Source organism: Taudactylus pleione, unplaced genomic scaffold (assembly GCF_031769625.1).
Source record: "Taudactylus pleione unplaced genomic scaffold, aTauple2 ptg000066l, whole genome shotgun sequence".
NCBI lineage: Eukaryota > Metazoa > Chordata > Amphibia > Anura > Myobatrachidae > Taudactylus > Taudactylus pleione.
The window spans coordinates 791,443-808,920 of record NW_028284468.1 but is presented as its reverse complement, the minus strand read 5'-3'; the positions used below and the strand labels follow the sequence as shown (position 1 = coordinate 808,920).

Sequence of the window (17,478 nt, the reverse complement as noted above, 5' to 3'; positions counted from 1 at the left end):
TTCAAAAATTTAGGTCCTACTCCACTGTTTTTGGGTCCCATTACATATTATGTGGGGTGAGGGCAGGCAGCAGTTTGGAGAGAGCTGGGGGCAGTAAGCAGTTTGGATAGATTGGGTTAAGAGCAATCAGCAGTAGGGGTAGAGCTGGGGTTAAAAGCATGGAGAAGTTGTGGTAAAGCTGGGGCTAGATAGGGAGTTAGGGCGGGAAGAGCTGGGGGCAGACTGTAGTTGTGACAGTGCTGGGGGCAGATAGTGGTGGGGGTAGTACGGGGTCAAGGGTAGATTGCACCTGGGGCAGTACTGGGGTAAGGAAGAGGTTAGGGGCAGGCAGTACTAAGGGTAGGGAGGGGGTAAGGATAGATAGCAGCTGGGGAAAGGAGGTTAGGGACAGGCAGTGCTGGGTGTAGGGAGGGGGAAAGTGTACATAGCTGGGGCAATACTGGTGGCAAGGAGGAGGTTATGGACTGCTGGGTGTAGGGAGGGTACAAGAGTAGGTAGCTAGGAGGAGGTTAGGGACAGCCAGTGCTGGGGGAAGGAGGAGGTTAGGGACAGGCATGCTGGGGGTAAGGAGGAGGTTAGGGACAGGCAGTGCTGGGGGTAAGGAGTAGGTTAGGGACAGGCAGTGCTGGGGGTAAGGAGGAGGTTAGGGACAGGCATTGCTGGGGGTAAGGAGGAGGTTAGTGACAGGCAGTGCTGGGGTAAGGTGGGGGCTGCACACAGTTAGCAGTCAGGGTAAATGGGAAATACAGCTACACAGTTGGGGATAGTGAAGGCATGCACAGTTACACAGTCAGGATTAGTGGGGGGGCACACAGACTGCCAGTAATAATACGAGGGGAAGGGCCACACAGCCGACCAGTGAGTAACACCAGGGACAGGGGTCCTCCACTTTCAGGTCGCTCCTCTCCACCAGCACCGTGTTCACCTGTTTCTGCAGCACCAACAGGCATGAAGTGTTCTGCACCGTGGCCGATACCTCTCCCGCCCACAGCCAACAATTTCCCCGCCTGGGTCCGACATTCCCACAAACACCCCTCCCCCTTTCTCTGGTCCGAGATCCCCACTGAGGCGCAGTGAAAGTAGAGGGCTGTGGCAGCATAGTGTGTGGGAGAGGGACTGGAGTGTGGCTGAGTGAGCCTGGAGCACGGGGTGGCATAGGAGTAAGAGTGACAGAGTCTGTCTAACTTAGACTCTGAGAGGAGCGGTCAGCACGTCACGCTGCAGAACACGGGAGGGGGAGCCCAAGCAATGGGGATTCTGGGAACTGTAGTCAGGAGAATATGCCGGCAGCGACTGGTTGAGAAGTCGCTGTGTCACGTTTGGTGTCTGAGAGTTACCTGACTCAGGTGATGAACTGGATTCTGCAGAGAGCGGCATGACAGGAATCACAGATGAGGTTAATAGCTCTATTGCCAAGACTTATGTGGCAGTGAGAACTGCCCTTGATGATAATTGACAGGAACTTGGAGGAACCGGACTGGGGCCGGCAGGAAGACTTGCTGAGTTGAACTGGTGAACCTGGAACTTGACTCTGACTCCGGACTGGAGTAGAGAGGAATGGGTAACTGAAGAACTTGGGCTATGACTCCGGACTGGAGTGACGTGGATTGAACTGAAGGACTTGGGCTTTGACTCCGGACTGGAGTGACGTGGATTGAACTGAAGAACTTGGGCTTTGACTCCGGACTGGAGTGACGTGGATTGAACTGAAGAACTTGGGCTTTGACTCCGGACTAGAGTGACGTGGATTGAACTGAAAAACTTGGGATTTGACTCTGGACTGGAGTGACGGGAATTGAATCCGGATTGGGACCGCAGCGGGCAGAATCCAGGCTGGAACCGGAATGGGCTTGGAACTTGACCCTGGACTGGAATAATGTGACAATGGCTGAAGGAAAATGAGGTAGTGCTGAGACGAGGACTAAACAGGGTAATCCGGAAATGCTATGAAAAAGGCTGGAAGTCAGGAGCAGGCTGGATTGGGTAATTGGGCATAACAGGTTCAGGAAGGAATAGGTAGGATTGGAAATTTAAGGTTCAGGTAGGAGTGGGTAGGTAGAAGGAGCAGGAGTTGATCCACAGCAGGAAGCAAGGCAGGGTGACATGGTGCAGGTTTGCAGGGAGCCAGGGACCATCCAGGAGTAGGGCAAGCAGCGGAGCACAAGGCTAAGATCAGGGGCACAGGAACTCACTTATAGCTGACACTGAAACACACGAGTTGCACTGGCCTGGGAACTAGCAGGATTTCCGGATGCTCCAGGTATTGCTGTAAGCAGGACTTCTGGATTTGCCAGTTATTGCTGTAAGCAGGACTTCTGGATTTGCCAGGTATTGCTGTAAGCAGGATTTCCAGATGAGCTAGTCTAGGAACCAGCAGGGTTTCAGGATGCACCAGGTATAGCTGTAAGCAGAATTTCCAGATGAACTGGTCTAGGAACCAGTAGGAGCAGGAGCCTGGGATACCCTTGTACTCTGAAGTAGCACAAACTAACACCACGGGAAGTAACGAGATGTTCAGGCCCAGAATGCTATAAGAGGAGGGTGTTTATATCCTGAGTCTCGCAGGAATTGGTGGATACGGACAGGTGGTCTGGTAGTAGCACAACATGCAGAGGGAGCAATCATCTCTGCAGTACTGAGAGTCAGAACTACACCTGCGATTCCAATCAAGGCTAGCAGTGTTCATAGACAGAGGGTCCAGGTGAATAATCACTGTGGAAAGGAATGCACACAGAGATGTGCTGCAGTCAGCATGATCAGAGCAGATCTCCCAGGCAGATTACACACACAGATCCATGAGACAGTTGGCAGGGGTAAGTCTACAGACAAAAGGTGAAAATTAGACAGGGTCGTGACACGACGGTGGTGACTGGATGCTGCAGCGCTATACAGAACAAACTGAACGGGTCCTCGCCACACTTGCTGATGCCGGCAGTGACGGAATGACGGCGTAGGCCCTGCTGCATTCGGCAACATGCCCCCCGCTAACTATATCGCCTGTCGGATGGACGATGTTACTGATGATGCGCGGGAGCGTCAGCGACATAGTGGATACACACTGGACAATATAAACGATTTGTCGTTCCGATGCGTTGAAATCGGCCAAATTGTTCATAAAATCATCTAGTGTGTAGTGTACCCAGATTTAGTTCTTGATTCAACCTGCACACCCTTATCCCTGGGCTTATTAAACTTCTGTCACTAATCCAGTGCCTACTCCTATATTCAGTTTTAACACCTCTTTGACACATTTGTTCATTCATTCATTCATTCATTCAACACAAGCATTGGATTAGGTCAACATTTGTTTTAAAACATTTAATAATCCTCCTTACACCATCAGCTTCTGGTTCTCTGGATTTAATTCCTTTACACTGTCCACTGTTATATTCCCTGTGTCTGTTACATCACTTCTGAGCCATTCATTCATTTAAATTACATATGTTTTTACTCAATTAGAACCAGTTCATCTTTTGTTCAGTCTGCATCCGCCTTCTCTCTGCGTTCGGTTGATCCATGTGACTATCCTAATGCTTCGCCATTCATTTGTTTCTAACTACTAAATTACTCAACCTTCATTTTATTTAAGCTGCTTCATTAAGTGATTAATTATCATGGTTGCATTGTCTCTAATGAATAGAACTCTCCATTACCTAAACTAAATGTTATTATAGTAAAGCATTCCATAGTGCCTCAATCAATTAAATGGTGCTTCTGAGTAATTCATTCATTTATTATTGTTCACGATCCACTATCTATATCTTCGTTCTTGCTTCTCTCAACTGCCCTGCTTTCTAATCGTGCCTTGAATCACTCAGCTCTGCTTAGTCCCCATGTTAGAACTCCAAATAATGACCATCCCCGTTTTGTATCACTCACTGCCCCTTGCCATTTTTGTACCATAGGTATGTTCCTCTTCTGCAAGCTAAACGGCACTAGGCTTCAACCTTAACTTTGATCTATCATTGTCAGTAATTTACTACTTTAAATAAACATCTTGATCTTTAATAAGCATCTGTTTTTCCTACACATATTACTTTGCACAGGAACGAGCTACTAAGACTGTAATCTAGTCCACATTGCTCAGTCTGACGCCCTGCTACAATCACTCACAGCTTATTCTAGTGTCTCAGTGGGAAGCCTATTGGGCAATGCCTTACACCACTCCTGACAGCATCTGTTCCTAGCTTACAAACCATTTTCTATACCTGTCATCATTTATTTTCCTATTGAATCCATATTTTCCATTCTCATTTACTTCTACCACTTTTCTATACCCTGCTCTCCCGCACTACTATTGTTAGTCACTTTAAAGGTATAACTTGGATCATTGTTTGCTAGTTGTTCTTCGTCTGACGCAACCTCTTATGTCATGTTTCTTCATTGTTACTCAATATCTCATTTAGCAGTTTTACATTTTGTGAACATTCTGTTCCCAGTTCTCATTTGATCTCTGTAAGCCATCTCTAATATCTTGTCACCTTGGATAATATTCATCTTTTCACTTCCAAATATCTTATGAGATTCTTCCTTGACCTTATTTTACAAAGCCTCATTCTCATTTTCAGATGATTGGAAACTATCTGGTCTTTTGTTAACTTCTGAATGTCTCGAGTATGACTATGTAAGGAAACTCATGCATAGCTTGAAAAAAGTTTATTGGGACTCAAGAAATTGACATCATAAGGCTATTTAAATTCGAGACATAGGATTGTGGACATTATCGTATCTAGGGGGCTGATTTTTGGCATAAAGAATTAGATGATCCCCGCACCACTTTGCCTCATTTCGCATTGTGTTAAAAATGTATGTTAATGTATTTTGCGGGAATGTATCAAAAGCTAAAAAGTGGCTTTTCGCAAAAATGGCTATTATCATGAGTAATAATTTTTGAGATGCAATCTCAATTTCCTCTTGTTATCGCAGTTTTACCCTGTAATTTCTTATAGTGCGCAGGCGCTGAAACAAACACATTGGGCCAAATGTATAAGGATGAGAGTTTAGAAAATGTTAGAGCTTAGCAGTAAACTTTCACACTATTACATTGGTCGAGTTGTATTTTCAAAATGGGAAAACATTTGGATGAGAGTTTAAATCGTGAGTCTTTTGAATCTGAAAAATATGCGAGTTTGCATGTTCTCGGACCCTATTACATTGGCCGAGTTTAAAAATGTGACAGTTTACTCTCACATTTTCTAAACTCTCACCCTATCAGTGATGTGCGGTCAGGTGAGACAGAGCCTTTCCTGTCATACTTAGGTATCCTCTTTGTATTATTCTAATCATTTTTATAGTAAAATCTCTGGAGTAAAAAGTGTAATGCAGGTGAGGCACTGCCTCCCCTGTCTACCTTTTCCGCACATCTCTGATCAAAACTCACTAAATTTCTAGCACTATGTACTGCTCCTTTTTATAATTCCCACATGAACCCTCTGGTTCATATATGTATCTGTAAATCTAACCCTAGTTAAACAAATTGTAACATTCCCATGCAAATGATTAGAGAAAACTTACAAGTCATACAGGGGTCTATTTACTAAGCTTTGTTAGGAGATAAAGTGAACGGTGATAAGGTACCAGCCAATCAGCACCTAACTGCCATTTTTCTAACACAGCCTGTGATATGGCAGTTAGGAGCTGATTAGCTGGTACCTTATCACCGTTCATTTTATCTCCTAACAAAATTTTGTAAACAGACCCCACAGTATGCTATGTGTCTGCTATTATTTCAAACCAACATATTTTGATTACCCATTACCAGTAAGATAGGGTTACAACTATTCAAATAAAATGTATAATAAGTGAGAAAGTGTGTGTGTGTTATGATATCCAATGCCTACTCCATGTGAAAAGTCTAGAACCAGGCTAGCGAGATCTTCTGCCAATAACAACTGCCCGTTGTTCCCTTAGAACTGGGATATGTTCACCGGTACTTAGGCGGCCGCCTGGCCTTATATCTCGAGGTAGTAGTAATTCACAAGGAGGAGCAAAAGGATTCAATGGTGAGAGCAACAGTAAAAATAGTGACTAAATCGTGGATAGTAGATATGATTATAGATCCAGAACAGGAGGTGGTACACTATCGATGCGGCAAGAAGTTGGTTCAAGATGCTGTTGGTAGTAAATGTGGTATGATTGTAAGAGTAGAAAAGGCAGCCTGAGGACCGTACTGAAGGGGAAGATTGGCTTTGAGAGCCGGTGGTGCGGCTCTGGGCTGATGCTGAAGAGTTGACAATTGATTTGGCTTTGAGAACCGATGGTGCGGCTTGGAGCCGATGCTGAAGAGTTTGATAGTTGATTTGGCTTTGAGAGCCGATGTTGCGGCTTAGAATCCGTACTGAAGAGTTTGACAGTTGATTTGGCTTTGAGAGCCGATGTTGCGGCTTAGAATCCATGCTGAAGAGTTTGACAAATGATTTGGCTTGGAGAGCCGATATAGTGGCTTGAGCACTGAACTAGATACAATGTCCTGATAAACAGTACATAGATTAGAGTACGAGTTAGTTTACAAATTAGCGTCCAAAGTCCTGACAGACAGTACGTAAGTTTGAGTACAAATTAGTGTACAAGTTTGTGTACAAATTAGGGTCCAAAGTCCTGACGGACAATGCATAGATTTGAGTACAAGTTAGTGTACAACTTTGTGTACAAATTAGCGTCCAAAGTCCTGACGAACAATACATAGATTTGAATGCAAGTTTGTGTATTGGTTTGTGTACAAATTATCATCCACAGTCCTGAAGAAAAATAAATAGGTTTGAGTTCAAGTTTGTGTACAGGTTATTACAAACTAGCATCCAAAGTCCTGTTGGACAATACATAAGTTTGAGTACAAGTTTGTGTACAAATTTGCGTCCACTGACCTGCCGAGAATGCTGATTCGGCTTGGAGGGCCGTCACTGACGGTGCAGCTAGGAAGCCGCAGGTGGAATAAGGAAGCTGGAGCACAGTGCAGGAGTTGATGGTGCGGCTAGGGAGCCGTCGGAGAGGGCCCAAGAGCCGGAGGCAGCTTGGAGACAATACCGAGGAGACGGAGATCCTTCCAGCAGAATTGACAGGATACTGCTCGTGCCGCTGAGAGAAGTGTACCCACAGGAATGCTATAGTCGGCGAGGCGGCAAAAGTCCAGTGTGTACAAATAGGAGGACGGACCAATCATGCTGCACTGAGGATGATATATCACTTCCTGAGGCGTGCCGATCGCCTAGCAACAGAAGAAAGTGGAGTAACCCCGTTCTGACTGGGTAATCTGCTTGAAGGAGACAAGATGTGACCGCGACTTGTAACAGTGTGTCTGTCTGTAGGTTTGTCCTTTATGCATGGCCAGAGTTTTGTACCTAGCTCTACCAAATTTGGCATGTTGGTGTAGTTTGTCCAGGATTAGCTTTTTGGCTATGTTTGAAGTACGTCAGGGCCATGGAGGTCTACATGGTGCCTACCAAGTAGGCCGTGGAGTCTCTGATTTTAAGCAAGTTCGCTCAGGACGTCTTCCAGTGCCTAAAACGGCACTGATCTGAAGGCACAGGCTGATATGTACCAATCGGGGACAGGCAGAGTTCCAACGGAAGAGCAGTGAGTCGGAGGATCAACTGTCACACTGCACCTGCATTGACAGTTACTAATTTCCTCCAAGCACATTTTCATATACCATGGTCTCCAATGTTGGACTGCAGAGATTTCTGCTCTGCAAAGATTCCTGTTCTGCACTGATTACTGTTCTACAGTGATTTGGAAAGCTATACTGATTTCTGTCCTGTGAGTCACTCTGCTCCTAATATTCCTCATTCCAAACAGTCAGAGAATACACCTGCCTGCAATGTCATTTACTCCTAAATTGCATTGTTATCCAGGTGTGAATGACTCCTAAATTCCTTGTCAAAGCTTATCCCCTTTAGTGTACTACATTCAAACTGTTTAACTGTTTAGCACTTCAAGGTCTATTCTTCAACCCGGGCAACTACGGGTATTCCAGCTAGTATCAAATATTGTGGATCCATTTACCTACAACTGCAGACTAATTTATTATGATGATAGATTGAAATGGACTGTGTTGAAGGTGGAGGAGCTGCACTACATAGGAGGACTTCTTGTATGTGGGTGGGCTCCATAGGCGTGCGCAGAGGGGGAAGTGCCGATGCAGGACCCCCTGTACCGGCTTCTGCGCATGCCTATGGTGGGCTTTCAGATCCCCCTCTACTACCCTCTTCCTATGAAAAAGCTACTTCTATGCCATTTGAGTCGTGCGATAAACAGGAGCAAGAAAATTCAATAAATATTTGCCATATTTGAATGATACATATGAAAATATCACATTGCTACTATCTTTCAATTGCAAGACAGAGGTTTTGCGATCTTCACTAAATAGATATTTATCGCAAACTTTTTTATGTGAAAATATTTTCATTTCTTGTTTAATACATCTGACTGGTACTACATTTCCACATTTATCATGCGATCATTTACTGTTTTTTTGAGAAATCAATCTTGTTACATGGGCCCCTAGGTCCAATAAACTATGGACTCTGATGTCAATGTATCATAATGCCACTTTTCCCAATGCTGAGACATAATTTATTTACACTTATTGCAGTGATGCAGAATGCCATGCCGCTGCAATGTATATAAAGAGTCCCCAGAGAGGTGTTATGGAGGTATGCAGTCGGGAAGCCGGCGGACCTAATCCCGACAGCCGGCTTCCCGATTGCTTAATCCCGACGAGGGTTAAATAACTGGCGTCTACATCTAGACGCCTGTCATTTTACTGAAGCCGGGAGACCGGCGCCCTGCATCCAGATCGAAGTGATACCGGGCGCCGCTGTGTACAGCCGCTCGGGGGGGCGGGTTAGGTTTAGGGCTCCCGGGGGAGACTTAGGGTTAGGCACCGCCCCGGGAGATTAGGGTTAGGCTAGGGGGAGGGAGGGTTAGGGTTAGGTACCCCCGGGGGGGACTTAAGGGTAGGCACCCCCCTGGGGGACTTAGGTTTAGGCGGCGGGGAAGGGGGGGTTAGGTTTAAGCACTTAGAAGGGGGATTAGGGTTAGGTACTGGGGCGGAAGGTTAGGGTTAGGCACCCCTAAGGGAGGGTTAGGGGGTAGAATTTGGTTAGTAAGTACTTACCTGGGACAATCAGGATTTTCAGCCTGTTCGGGCACCCGCTGTCGGGATTTGAACCGCCGGCCAGGGATTCGGCGGTAAATCATACTGATTCCGTGATGGAAGCTCACCCCTCTAGCAATTTCCGTCCCTCTGTACCATACCAGCGTAGCGATGTGATACAGAATTACTAGAGGGTGGTCCTTATGTGCATTTGCAATGGGCGAGCACTAAAGGAACATCCAGAGGTGGCAGCGGGACTGTAAGCATAACGCCATCCTTAGATGGCATTATGGGGAATATTTATCAAAGTTCGATCTTACTTTCAATTTGATGTTCGATTTAGCTCACCTCAAATCGAAAGTACAAATCCCTCTTCAAATCCCTCATTTACTAAAATTCGATTTTAGAAGCATTTTATAAATAGAATTCGATTTGGTTTGGTTTTGAACAGTGATTTGATGTTTGCTTTGGCATGTTCATGCATAAATCACACTGCAAATCCCACTTCAAACCGAACTGCAAATCCCCGACTGAATAGAACTGCTTCATGCTTTCACTTTCAGCAGTTAATTTTCACACAGATACATGCATACATCAGTGAGATGCCTGCATGTATCGGACTGTAACAAGCTTAGAAAGAGTTACTTTAATTAAAAAAATGACGTGGGGTCCCCACCTAAAATAGAACCAGCCCCAAACTTTTCATAGCCTCTCCTGGTTGTCTAAGTACAGGGGAAAAATTGCGTAGGGTTCCCCCTGTACTTAGCACAACCAGCACTGAGCCCTGATCCTGTCCTGGTTCTGGAATAACAGGGGAAAAAATGCGTAGGGTTCCCATGTAATATCCAGAACCAGCACCGAACCCTTTATAGCAGGGGGCTGATGCCACAGCCAGGGGAGCCCTTTCACTGGGCCCCCCAGCTGCAGCATCAGCCCTTACTGCTAGTCAGCCCAGGCCAGGGATCCGTGGGGAGTTGGGGACACCCCAATAAAGTGGTCGCCCTCTCCAGGGCACCCCTGGCCTAGGCTGATAGCCCGGGGCTATCCCCACCACCCCTGGGCTGTGGGTGGCGGTTTGATAGTGTAGGTGTTGTGTAATAAAAGAAGAGTAAATACATTGTCCTTACAGTGGAACTGTAGGTCTCAGGAAGCCTCCCCCCGCATGCTGGTACTTGAAGAACCACAAGTACTAGTATGAGGGGCATTAAGGGCCCTGTGGTGCCTATAATTCACCTGTAAAGAAATGTTTAAATAAACACAATACACACACCATGAAAGTAAAGTTTTAGTACATACATACACACTCACACATACCCACCTATATTACCTGGAGTGGTCCCCTTCTCCCTGTAGGCATCCACTCCACTCTTTCTAAGCTTGTTACAGTAAGATACATACATGCATCTCACTGATGTATGCATGTATCTGTGTCAATCTGACCTGCTCATGCTGAAATCGAAAGCATGAAGCAGATCTATTCATTTGGGGATTTGAAGTTTGATTTTGTGTTCGATTTCAAATCGAATCATAGTAAATAAGGGATTTGTGTGTTGCTCAATGTAAAAGTATCAATGTTTTTCCAATGTTCGATTTTGTGTGGGATTTGAGTGAAGTTCGGTTTAGTGTCCGAGTTTACATTCGATTTAGCCTTTATTAAATACCCAAATGCAAAATCGAATGTAAATCGAATGCAAATCGAATGTCAAATCACTCAAAAATCAAAATCGACCTTTAGTAAATTTACCCCTATGTGTTATTTGACAAGCGACCAAAAGTCAGGCTTTTCATCGCTTGATAAGTTGCCAGCAGGGTTTGTAGCCATAGCTGGCTTTGAAGTCAGTGGTATTAAGAGTTTCCTCATTTTTCTTCGTAAATTTACTAAGAATCATGTTTGACTTCTAAACCAAATCGTAGGATATCACTAGCAGTTTAGAAGTTAAAAATCCCGGATTGACTGAGCATCGTTTTTGAGTGTCTAAAACCCTATCTGATTTCCCCTTTACGATAGACTCCACTGTGTAACAATATTACCTCAGGAGTGAGCTAGAACAAAATATTTCAGTGCCTGAAGGTGTGAAACCGCAAGGTACTGAAATGCTAGGGAGGATAATGAGAAAAGAGGGTAGGAAATGAAAAGTTCTCCCAACCGCCGTCCCTGCAGAAAATCTTAATACATAGTTGTAAAAAACAAAATATCGCGCTTGTTAAAAAGCTATGGTAGAATAACAATTTTTCAATAAAATGGTAATCTTATATTGGGCCTATAGTTGGTAATGGAACCGCGATTGCAGCCGCTCTTACAATAGTGGTTGCGTAAATATGCAAAAGCTCAGTGTTCTCCTTGTGCTCCACCATGTGATGGAGTGTACAAACGGTGAGATGCCCCCTTTTAGGCTGCATAGGTCTGTGCAAAAACTAGTGTTCACGCTATCTCCGGCAGCAGGCAGGGCGCTGGAGCTAGAGAGGGCACCTCCACGTGCGCCTTTGGCACGCGTGCGCTCCCAAAAATAGGGCGTGGCCATTGAAAAGGGGGCGTGTCTATAAGATGCGTCTCCTTTTCATCACTCTTGGGGGCGCACTTACGGACACGCCGGGTAGCCCCCAAGCACTGCTGAAAGGAAGAATAGATGCCGGGCGCATGCGCCCGTCGTCTATTCACCGGCGGTGACCGGGTCACCGCACATTTCCCTGCCCGCGGGACACTGCGACCCATGGGTGGAGACAGCTGTTTTAGTGGGGCGCTGCGCGGTAAGTGCAGGGCGCTTGGGAGCTCCAGAAGGAGGGCTATAACAACGGGAACGCTACAACAATATCGATGTAACATCGGGCACACCATCGACTTGTGCGGTTGCCTTGGGTCTACTCTAGATACTATCCTCAAGTTCAACTAAACATGGCGTCTGAAGCAGTGGATTCATGATTGGGAATGTAGCAGTGTTCCCAGACAAGCCCATGACACTGCCAAAGCAATCACTTTAGGTCATCTCCCAGTCTCCACCCTGAAGTACCGAGGGATCGCAAACTCCTTCTCAAGTGTTAGCAATGCAGTATGCAATTGCAAACACCTTCAGACACTTGGGTTCGCATATGCTTTTCGCGCACGTGCAATAGCAAAAAATCGCTCAACTGCAGGTACATCGACACTGCGTCCATCTCTGAAATCAGGACCATTATCGCAATTTATCATGTTAGACATCGTGATAATGTTCGAAGATCCTTTGTGTTAACTAGTGCCATCTTCTATTGCTTGTGTTACCAGCATGTTTTAGCTGCCTTGTGGTGAGGGGTAGGGGAATGTTTTCAGATCTCCCTTCTTTCCCACTCCCTACAGTGGTTGCTGCTCATCCTTGTGTGTGTGAAGGAAAGAACTTATGTCAGACATTTTTTTCGGTGATACACTAATAAAAAGTGAGGCATAGAAAAAAATAAAACTTTATAGATATGTTAGATAAGATATTGTGCACAAATGTGTACAAGCTGATCTTGTATATATTCCTTGCACAATGGTGGCTTTAGCAATGTTGACTCACTCCAATAATGCATGCACATCTTTCCGATAACATATAAAAGTTATACATTTCTGTGAAATACTTCACATACTGTGAGAAATAATGTAATGTACAGTAAAATTGTGCTTGGGCTGCAGGTGTTTTACATGTGTTAAATTCTGATAGGGACCAGGGCTATATTTCAGCGGGAACTCCATTCCTGAACCTCTCATTAACTATGACTTAAAAGTCCTGGGCGAAAATGGATTTTCCATAACATAAGTTTTATTTTAAAGGCCCCTTTGAGTGCCTTCTTTTCTAAATACTACATATATGTATATATAAGAGAGACACAGATCTGGCACTCATCATACCAGCAAACCAATGGGCCTGGGTGCACAGCCAGGGTAAAGGTGCAGAGATGTCTAGATAAGGGTCAGCACTCCAGGACTTGTACAGTAATAATCAAACAGATGCTAAAGCAACGTCTCGGTTTATTGACAAACTCTTCATCAGGCATAACGTCATCCTTTATACCAGATGACGGTTTGTCAATAACCCGAAACATTGAATTAGCATCTGTTTGATTATTGCTGTACAAGTCCTGGAGTGCCGACCCTTATCTGGATATATATATATATATATATATATATATAGTATCAACAAGATCCAGCACCCCTCCTTAACACACAGCAAATGCTCCGGTGCCTTCCCATGTAATAACATATAAACCACGGAACGGGCGGCACTCGATGATACTTCACAGCAATCAAATAAAACTCAGCAATACTTTGCTCCTTAAGTCAACGTTTCAGTGTCACCACTTTCATCAAGACATGTCCGTGGTTTATATATATAGATAGATAGATAGATAGATAGATAGATCAGGTAGCACTCATTCATAATAGGCAAGGGGGTGCACGGTCCTAAACAAAACATAAACCACTAAGACTTCCTGAAGCAGCAAAGTGTAAAAACCAGCACCCACATTTAGTAGGTAGAAATATTCCTTTATTCACATAGTGATAAGCAGCTAGCTCCTGAGGAAAACTGACATTACAGTTTAAACGTACGTCGGGTTGTTGCAACATTTCTACCTACTAAACATGAGTGCTGGTATTTACACTCTGCTGCTTTAGGAAGTGTCTTGCAGATAATTAATGATCTAACATGGAATTCTGAATTTAAATGGTGTACGGTAGATGTACAGTCCCTGTACACTGCAATCCTCCATGACAAGGGAATTGAAAGTGTCAGGGAATGTTTGAAAGATGATCCTGACATTCAAATAGAGTTGGTGGACTTTATACTGTATGTGATTGCTTAAATTTTGTGTTAAAACATAGTTACTTCACGTTTTTGGAGGACTGGTTCTTGCAAATGTGCTGTACGGCAATGGGCACGATTTGCGCACCAAGCCTAGCAAACCTATACATGGGCGCATGGGAAAGAACTTTAGTTGATAAGGTGGGTTTCAAGTCAGTGATCTTGTTCAAAAGATTTATAGATGACATCCTGATTGTCTGGAGTGGCGAAGGAACTGACTTTGAAGAGTTCATGAAAGAAATTAACGTGAACTCATTCAATTTACAATTCACCTCCACATATAATGATAGCAAGATAGAATTCCTGGATTTGGTATTAGATACCACCAACATTGAGAAAACGAAAGAAATTGAAACGTATACATTTTTCAAGAAGGTTGACTGTAACTGCTATTTGGATTTTTCCAGCTGTCACTTTCATAAATGGAAGAGAAATATACCAGCTTCTCAATTTGTTCGGGTTCGTAGAAATTGTAATACTGTTGAAAGATTTGACCAACAATCTGAAATTTATAATAAGATTTTTAGACGGTGGTTATCCAAAAGAAAACATTGAACATGCAAGGGAGACAGCTAGAGATAAAGATTGAAAATAATTATTGGTCTATAATAAAAAGAAAAATATAATTAAAGATAAGATCACTGAACAGAAATCCGAAGAGAATCTCTTTTGCCCATTTGTTACGAATTACAATAATGGAGCCAATATAATTCAGAGAGTTCTTAAGGAAAATTGGCACATTCTGAAATTAGATCCGATATTGGCAAACTATCTTCCCAGTGGTGCCAGTATGGTGTATAACAGGGCTAGAAATATCAAGTCCTATGTGTCTAAAAGTAAATTAGATCCACTTCATAAACCCATTGGTATTATAAAAAATCCTCTTGGAGATCTAAAAGGGTTTTTTACATGTGGTAGTTGCAATGTATGTAAGCTAGCTGAATGGGGTGCTAAAACCTTCTGTGGTAAAGAATCGACGAACGAATATCCAATTAGAAGCTTCATTAATTGTAACTCCATGTTTGTAATATACATGATCACTTGCCCTTGTGGGTTTAGGTATATAGGGAAAACGAAAAAGGGTCCTTAAAAACCGGATCCTGGAACACACGCGAAATATTAAAAATAAATTAACGAATCATAGTCTTCCAAGACATTTTCAGGATTACCATAGTAGTAATCCTGATGTCTTGAAATTTAAGGGCATTGAGAAAATGAATATTAGTAATCGTGGTGGTGACCGGGACAGAGACCTAATAAAAAGAGAGACATATTGGATTCTGGCCCTAGACACTTTGATACCGAAGGGTCTTAACGAGGGGATAGAAATAACTCCCTTTATAAGATATGTTTAAATGAATATGTATTGTATTAGCTGATATCCTTTTTTTTTTTTTTGATTTTTGATGTCTCTTGATTTCTAATTCCTTTAATCCATTGTTTTTGAAGTATTGATCCTGTGTAGAAAAAATCATTTATATGTTTATATTGATCGCTGAATTATCAACATTGCTTGTAAAAACAAAATATGGTTTTTAATGTAAGATGAGTGTGGGCTAGTACTGAGTGACAGTCTTCAAAAACCCCTCTTTGTAGTAACTAAACATATACCAGACACGATTGTTCCGGTGTTGATATGGGTGTGGATGTATACTTCCACATTGATTGGCTAGCTTGCCCAGCCCTCTGACTAAGTCCTTGACGAAACGCATTAGAGCGGGGCCTTGTGACATACGCTGAACTGATCCAGGACTGACGTGGTCCGACCAGGGGCGGCCTGTTGCCAGTGTTCAGCGGCAGGGTATGTGAACCCGACAGATCCTGGGACGTTACTTGGAGACAGTCTGGTGGAGTATCTAATTTACACCATGTGGTAACAAGCCCACACTGTTTTTTTATGGTACGAGCGGCACTATTGCTGATGAGTGCTCTCAACAAATTTGTGTGTTATTAAAAAGTGTTTTTATCTGCACCATGGAGCGCTCTCTTTCTATTGTATTTTGATATATATACAGTCAGGTGTATAAATATTGGGACATTGACAGATTCTTCATATTTTGGCCTCTATTGACCACCACAATGGCTTTGAAATGAAACAAACAAGATGTGCTTTAACTGCAGACTTTCAGATTTCATTTGAGGATAACTACATCCAAAGCAGGTGAACGGTGTAGGAATTACAACGGTTTCTATATGTGCCTCCCACTGATTAAGGGGCCAAAAGTAATGGGACAAACTAAACAATCCTAAATCTAACTTTCACATTTTAATACTTTGTTGCAAATCCTTTGCAGGCAATTACAGCCTGAAGTCTGGAACGCATAGACATCACCAGACGCTGGGTTTCATGCCTGGTGATGCTGTGCCAGGCCTCTACTGCAAATGTCTTCAGTTCCTGCTTGTTCTTGGGGCATTTTCCCTTCAGTTTTGTCTTCATCAAGTAAAATGCATGCTCATTCGGATTCAGGTCAGGGGATTGAATTGGCCATTGCATAACATTCCACTTTTTAGCCTTAAAAAACTCTTTGGTTGCTTTTGCAGTATGCTTCGGGTCATTGTCCATCTGCACTGTGAAGCACCGTCCAATGAGTTCTGAAGCATTTGACTGAATATGAGCATATAATATTGCCTGAAACACTTCAGAATTCATTCTGCTGCTTTTGTCAGCAGTCACATCATCAATAAATACAAGGGAACCAGTTCCATTGGCAGCCATACATGCCCACACCATGACATTACCACCACCATGCTTCACTGATGAGGTGGTAAGTTTTGGATCATGAGCAGTTCCTTTCCTTCTCCATACTCTTCTCTTCCCATCACTCTGGTACAAGTTGATCTTTGTCTCATCTGTCCATAGGATGTTGTTCCAGAACTGTAATGGCTTTTTTAGATGTTGTTTGGCAAACTCTAATCTGGTCTTCCTGTTTTTGTGGCTCACCAATGGTTTACATCTTGTGGTGAACCCTCTATATTCACTCTTGTGAAGTCTTCTCTTGATTGTTGACTTTGACACATATACACCTACCTCCTGGAGAGTGTTCTTGATTTGGCCAACTGTTGTGAAGGGCTTTTTCTTCACCAGGGAAATAATTCTTCTGTCATCCACCACAGTTGTTTTCCGTGGTCTTCCGGGTATTTTGGTGTTGCTGAGCTCTCCGGTGTGTTCTTTCTTTTTAAGAATGTTCCAAACAGTTGATTTGGCCACACCTAATGTTTTTGCTATCTCTCTGATGGGTTTATTTTGATTTTTCAGCCTCATGATGGCTTGCTTCACTGATAGTGACAGCTCTTTGGATCTCATATTGAGAGTCGACAGCAACTGATTCCAAATGCAAATGTCACACCTAGAAACAACTCCAGACCTTTTACCTGCTTAATTGATAATGAAATAACGAGGGAATAGCCCACACCTGTCCATGAAATAGCTTTTGAGTTGATAGTCCCATTACTTTTGACCCCTTAAAAAGTGGGAGGCACATATAGAAACCATTGTAATTCCTACACTGTTCACCTGATTTGGATGTAATTGCCCTCAAATTAAATCTGAAAGTCTGCAGTTAAAGCACA

The 17,478-nt window shown here is 43.5% G+C and overlaps 1 protein-coding gene across 3 annotated transcripts in view; it reads left to right on the top strand.

Moving 5' to 3' along the window:
• LOC148534364 (glypican-5-like) overlaps positions 1 to 17,478 on the top strand; it is a 318,714-nt gene that overhangs the window by 74,634 nt on the left and 226,602 nt on the right. The window lies entirely within an intron of this gene.